This window comes from Rhagoletis zephyria, unplaced genomic scaffold (genome assembly GCF_001687245.7).
Source record: "Rhagoletis zephyria isolate East Lansing unplaced genomic scaffold, Rhagoletis_zephyria_1.1 Rzeph_scaffold_01296, whole genome shotgun sequence".
Taxonomy (NCBI): Eukaryota; Metazoa; Arthropoda; class Insecta; order Diptera; family Tephritidae; genus Rhagoletis; species Rhagoletis zephyria.
Window position 1 is genome coordinate 106,093 of NW_016158380.1, and position 5,894 is coordinate 111,986.

The following is a 5,894-nucleotide window of genomic DNA, read 5'->3' on the forward strand; positions in this document are numbered from 1 at the left end:
CAATAATTCAAAATCAGTTCTACTTACAAGATTTAGTAACAGAGCAAAATTACTGGGAAGTTAAAAAACTTAATTTTTTACACAAAAAGCGTCCAAATGACGTTAAAAACGTCAATGTGGCAACGCTGGCACAGACGGACGGACGGACAGACAGTCACCGCTTAATCGATTTCTCTTTTCATTCTGATCATTTATGTATACATTTGTCTATATCTATCTCGATTCGTTTTGCCTGTTACAAACAACCGTTATGTGTGTGTGCGCTCGGGTATAAAAATAAGAATCGCTGATAGTACCTACTACGGAGTTTACAACTTTAACAGCAAAACGAAACTTAGCACTTCATAGAGCCTTATTAATTCAGTGATAGTTGAAATCAGCATTAAGAGTTCTATCAAAGCACTTTATTGGGAGTACTATAGATCAACGGTTAGTACTTTTTAGACTTTTTCCACTTGTTAAAGCTTACATACAAAACACCAGTATGTCGCACACCGTCTTCAAAAGAGTAAATCCTGCACCGGCGAATGTGGACGGGCACACAAATGATCCTGACCGGCACAAGAAAATATCTTTATTAATATTTCCATTTTCGCTTTTATGGAGTGGTATACTTACTTGTGAATGTGCAAAGCCTGCACTTGACCAACCCAAAAGTCTGCAGTGGTAAAAATACATGCACCAGAAAACGTGGACGGACACCCAAATGATGTATGTAAATGTGCAAAGCCGCACTTGACTAAACCAAAGGCTGCAGTAGTAAAAATCCCTGCACCAGCGAATGTGGACGGACACACAAATGAGCCTAACCTACACAAGAAAATATCTTTATTAATATTTCCATTTTCGCTTTTATGGAGTGGTATACTTACTTGTGAATATGCAAAGCCTGCACTTGACCAACCCAAAAGTCTGCAGTGGTAAAAATACATGCACCAGCAAACGTGGACGGACACCCAAATGATCCTAATCTGCACAAGAAAATATATTTATTAATATTTGTACTTTCACATTTACTTGTAAGTATGCAACGGCTGCACTTGACCAAAGTAGTTCCGAGTGGGCTGCACCAGCCATACGTGGACGGACACACAGGGATCTTAGCATGCAAAACTTACTTGCAACGGCTGCACTTGTTGTAAAACGCTACTTTTTGAATACAAATTATGAATAACTCCGATACCCTGCAAATAAATATGTAAATTATTGGCTGCGTTTCTTTATACATTCCGGATAATCCCATTTCACAGCCGGAATAAACAGAATGCCTTTGAAATATACGTTAACATATCATCAGGAACGTTCTAAAGAATAAGTAAACAAAAAAGTTTATTTCAAACGTTCAGAATGAATAAAGAAATGCAGCCATTGTGTGTGTTTGTCAAGAGCCTGGACAACAAACTTGTGCGTTATTTTAAACCTTCGAATTGTCAAGTGAAGCGACAACGGTGGGCAAATTGCTGCGATGTCTCGTTAGGAGACTCTTCAACTTTATTTGTTGCCTATCGCAGCCGAGTATTTCTAAGTGGACGCGTTTGGTCCCAGGTGCCGGATTTATCATACCGAATATGAAAAGAAAATCTCCCTTTCATATACATACATGGATAGGCCAATTTTCAGATAGTGGTCTGATAAAACCTAAACCAGTATTCGTTGTTGACATAAAGAAACTGAAAGTAATTTTTAATAAATTTAATGGAAAGGAAATTTCGAATAGCAAAAATTTAATAGCTAAATTATTGAAGTTAAGTTCTCATGTAAATTTAGAAGAACCAAACTTTTTTAATGTCTAATATACTTTAGAATTAGGTATTTGAATAACAAAATAAATGCTCAAAAACATTGGGAGTTAAGTTCTGATGTACATTTAGAAGAATCAAACTTTTTTTAGTGTCTTATTTACTTTAGAATTAAGTATTTGAATAAAAAAATAAATGCTCAAAAACATTGGGAGTTAAGTTCTGATGTACATTTAGAAGAATCAAACTTTTTTTAGTGTCTTATTTACTTTAGAATTAAGTATTTGAATAAAAAAATAAATGCTCAAAAACATTGGGAGTTAAGTTCTGATGTACATTTAGAAGAATCAAACTTTTTTTAGTGTCTTATTTACTTTAGAATTAAGTATTTGAATAAAAAAATAAATGCTCAAAAACATTGGGAGTTAAGTTCTGATGTACATTTAGAAGAATCAAACTTTTTTTAGTGTCTTATTTACTTTAGAATTAAGTATTTGAATAAAAAAATAAATGCTCAAAAACATTGGGAGTTAAGTTCTGATGTACATTTAGAAGAATCAAACTTTTTTTAGTGTCTTATTTACTTTAGAATTAAGTATTTGAATAAAAAAATAAATGCTCAAAAACATTGGGAGTTAAGTTCTGATGTACATTTAGAAGAATCAAACTTTTTTTAGTGTCTTATTTACTTTAGAATTAAGTATTTGAATAAAAAAATAAATGCTCAAAAACATTGGGATGGTAAAAGCAAGAAATTGTCAAAACGGTTTTATAAATGAGTGTATTTCATTTAGTGTGTAATTTTGTGTAAGTATGCATTTCCACATTTACATTAAACCAAAAATTCAATAAATAAAATGAAGCTGATTCTAATGAGATTTTAAATATTTTCATATTTACAAAAACTTTAGTTTCAAAGATGTTGTTTATTATGAACTCGAGTATTAACAGGCGTGGAAAAGATGGACGCACCACACAAGATCTGCTGCAATACTATGTGCAGTTTTGTAAAGACCACCTCGAACTGCAAACGGGTAAAAACTGTCAAAAAACTGTTGTCTCGGAGTTTCGTCAGAAGTCTTCTTCTCTGTATAATTTCTCGTAGCTCCACAATAATATCCGCGCACATAATAATCCGCAANGTCAGAAGTGTTCTTCTCTGTATAATTTCTCGTAGCTCCACAATAATATCCGCGCACATAATAATCCGCAATTGACACTATTATGATATGCAAACGCAAATAATAAGTTTTTAACACAACTGTTTCGGCAAATAAAATGCTTTCACAGTTTTTATTTAATAAAAACTTGTAACTTTTTCTGCAAAATTAATAAAATGGAAAATATTAACATATGTTTTAGCGTTGTCACCTACTCAATAGGTCATCACAAAAATAATAACAATTGTCTTGGTTAGAGCTTTCAAATTGCTCTCTGCATACCTCTAAACGTGACAATTGATTATAAACATGACAATAGTTACAGCGCTGCGTTTTGTCATTGCATGCGAATAGGGCTGTTAATTGAAAATATTTCCATTATTTTTGATTTTTTTGGCATACTTACTTGAATTTGCGCAATAAGAAAATGAATTTCCCCGAAACAATCAATGAAAATATCGGCAGTGTTGCCTGTTGAACTTTTTATTCGAAGACAATATTTCCCCTTGTATTTTGTAGTAGTTTCTATAAATCAAAAAAGAAAGCTACACAGGCTAAAGCAGAATGTGGGAGCGAGACAACTGCCAGGTTATCCAACATGGTAGCCAGCCAACGTTTGGCGATTCAACTTTTGTATCGTGCAACCCTGCGTTGAGTTGAACGCAAAGTTGAACAATACAAACACTGCTTTCTATTCAAAATCACAGAGTTAACTTCGATGTCAGTCAAAACATCCCTGTGACGCAGAAAAGAATTTATATCTGGCAGGGCCTTAAGTTTGGCATCACTGTGTGTGGCAACACATTTGCCTTAGGAATGTAAGTCAACAATCGACCGTTAACTAAGGACAAAGCAAAAATGTGGCGCGATAGAACTCTTCATGCCCTATTATTTTGTTCCCTGTTTACTTAAAGCTTAAAAAGCAAAACATACGTATAAATGGATAAGTATCTATGTAACGCGAAATGTGTACAAATCCTTTTGGTTTTTCTAAAGGAAAATAAATAAAAGCACATTATACGTTCTAAAAAATTAGTTTAAATATACGTTTTGTTAATTTTTTTAATTGATACTAAAGAAAATACATGATAAGAAAATTTGATAAATGTTTGAATTTTTTCTAATATTTAAAAAAAAACTTCGTATTTCTATTTATTTTTGGTTGTGAACAGGGCTGCAAAGTGACCCCGTTTTTTTCAAAATCTGGAGCTGATGGAAACTTTATACTTACGGATTCGTAATTAGCACAAAGAAGTCTATCAAAAACGACTTTAACATTTGCCGATGAGGAAACTCGGTCAAACACTAACATATTGTGTAAGCGCCAACCCAATATGCACAAAGCAAAAATGTTTGCAATTTTTTCTAATCGTTGAGAAATTCTTAGTTCTCAGTGGATAAAAAACATTTTCCCAAGAATTGACTAAAAGTTGAATAAAGTTTGAATTCAAATTAATATCCAAGCTTTTCTCAAGTGGAGAACTCAGATTATTTTGCATACAAAATATTTGCCCTTTTGTTAGAGAATGGGTTAGGGAATGGGTTGGTAAACTTGAAAATCAACATTGGATCTTGGAATTTGCATTGGATCTCCTATCCAAATGTTTATTGGGAATCTATTATACATATGTATGTATGCATGCTCCAATCATTGTATTGCAAAGTACAATTTTTTAACCCCCCCCCCCTAAGTGATACAAATTGCAATTTGTAATATTCATTGTGGATGAGCAGCAAAAAAGAGAAATCTTAATTGTTAACAGCTTATTTATGCAAATAAAAACACCCAGCGAAAACAAGCGGCAAATCTGTTGATTCATACAAACAAACAATTACAAAAACCAGTTTAACCCTTTCATATTGAAGATTTTAGTCGCGATGATACACAATCCCAAAGAATAAGAATATTTTTTTACATAATAGTTGGATCAGTTTAATTTCCTCCTTTAAGTCCTCTATCATTAAATATAAGTGCTAAAACAATTCCATACAGAGCGCTTTTTTTGTAAATTAAAACATTTATGAACTATCTATTTAAATAGCATTAAGACTCCCTTGTATGTCAGATAATACGTAAATTGCATACATATCGTGGTACTTTAATCTGTTTAAACGAACTCAGAGAATTAATACATCAGAGTTTGAAGGGTTAAAAAATTAAAAAAGCAAAAAAAAAAACAGAATCGATGATGGCAACCAAAGCAAATCAGGTTCAAAAGATAATAAAATTACAAGCCAATTTTATTATTGGGAATCACCCAGCTGAAGTAGAGTTACTCATGAATTAATTTTAGAAGAATAAATATCGTTAGCATAGTATGAAAAGAGCGTATGTCACGTCGTCTCTGAAATGCAAAAAAAAAGCTACAAATAACTACAAAATTTTTATTGCATGAAATGACGTGGGGACTTGTAATTCGATGAAATCCATTATAATTAATCAAAAAGTGAATTTTGAATTTTAGTTAGCGAAGGCCTTTTGTATTTCAGCGACGATGTGGGGCTTTATACTTATTTATACACTTATATTATACTTATTTACACACTTTCAAAAGTCTCCATCTTCTGATAAACTTAGAAGACTGCAGGAAAACGTGGTAGTTTCAGTGCCTAGTGGAAGGCGTCGTAAAAAAGAAGCAGACCAATCATCATGGAAGAGCGAACACGAAAAGCAAAAAAAAAAAGATAGCTAAGTAAAAGTTACTGTTTCAGAACTCGCTATATTCAATTTTTATATATAAAATTTGCAAAAACTACCACATCGCCATATTGTTTTTTAATGTTATTAGGCTCTTGTTTATCCAAATTTTAAGATAATAAAGAGAAATATACAATTTGGATGTTACTTGTTGTTGTAGACGTTTTTTTTTTAAATTATGGCTCACTATTATAAAATCACATAACGCTGTTTGCAAGTGGACTACTCATTTGTGCAATATTAAAAAAAATTCAACAAACTTTCGTACAAATTTCGAACTTTTAAAAATTCTAAAAA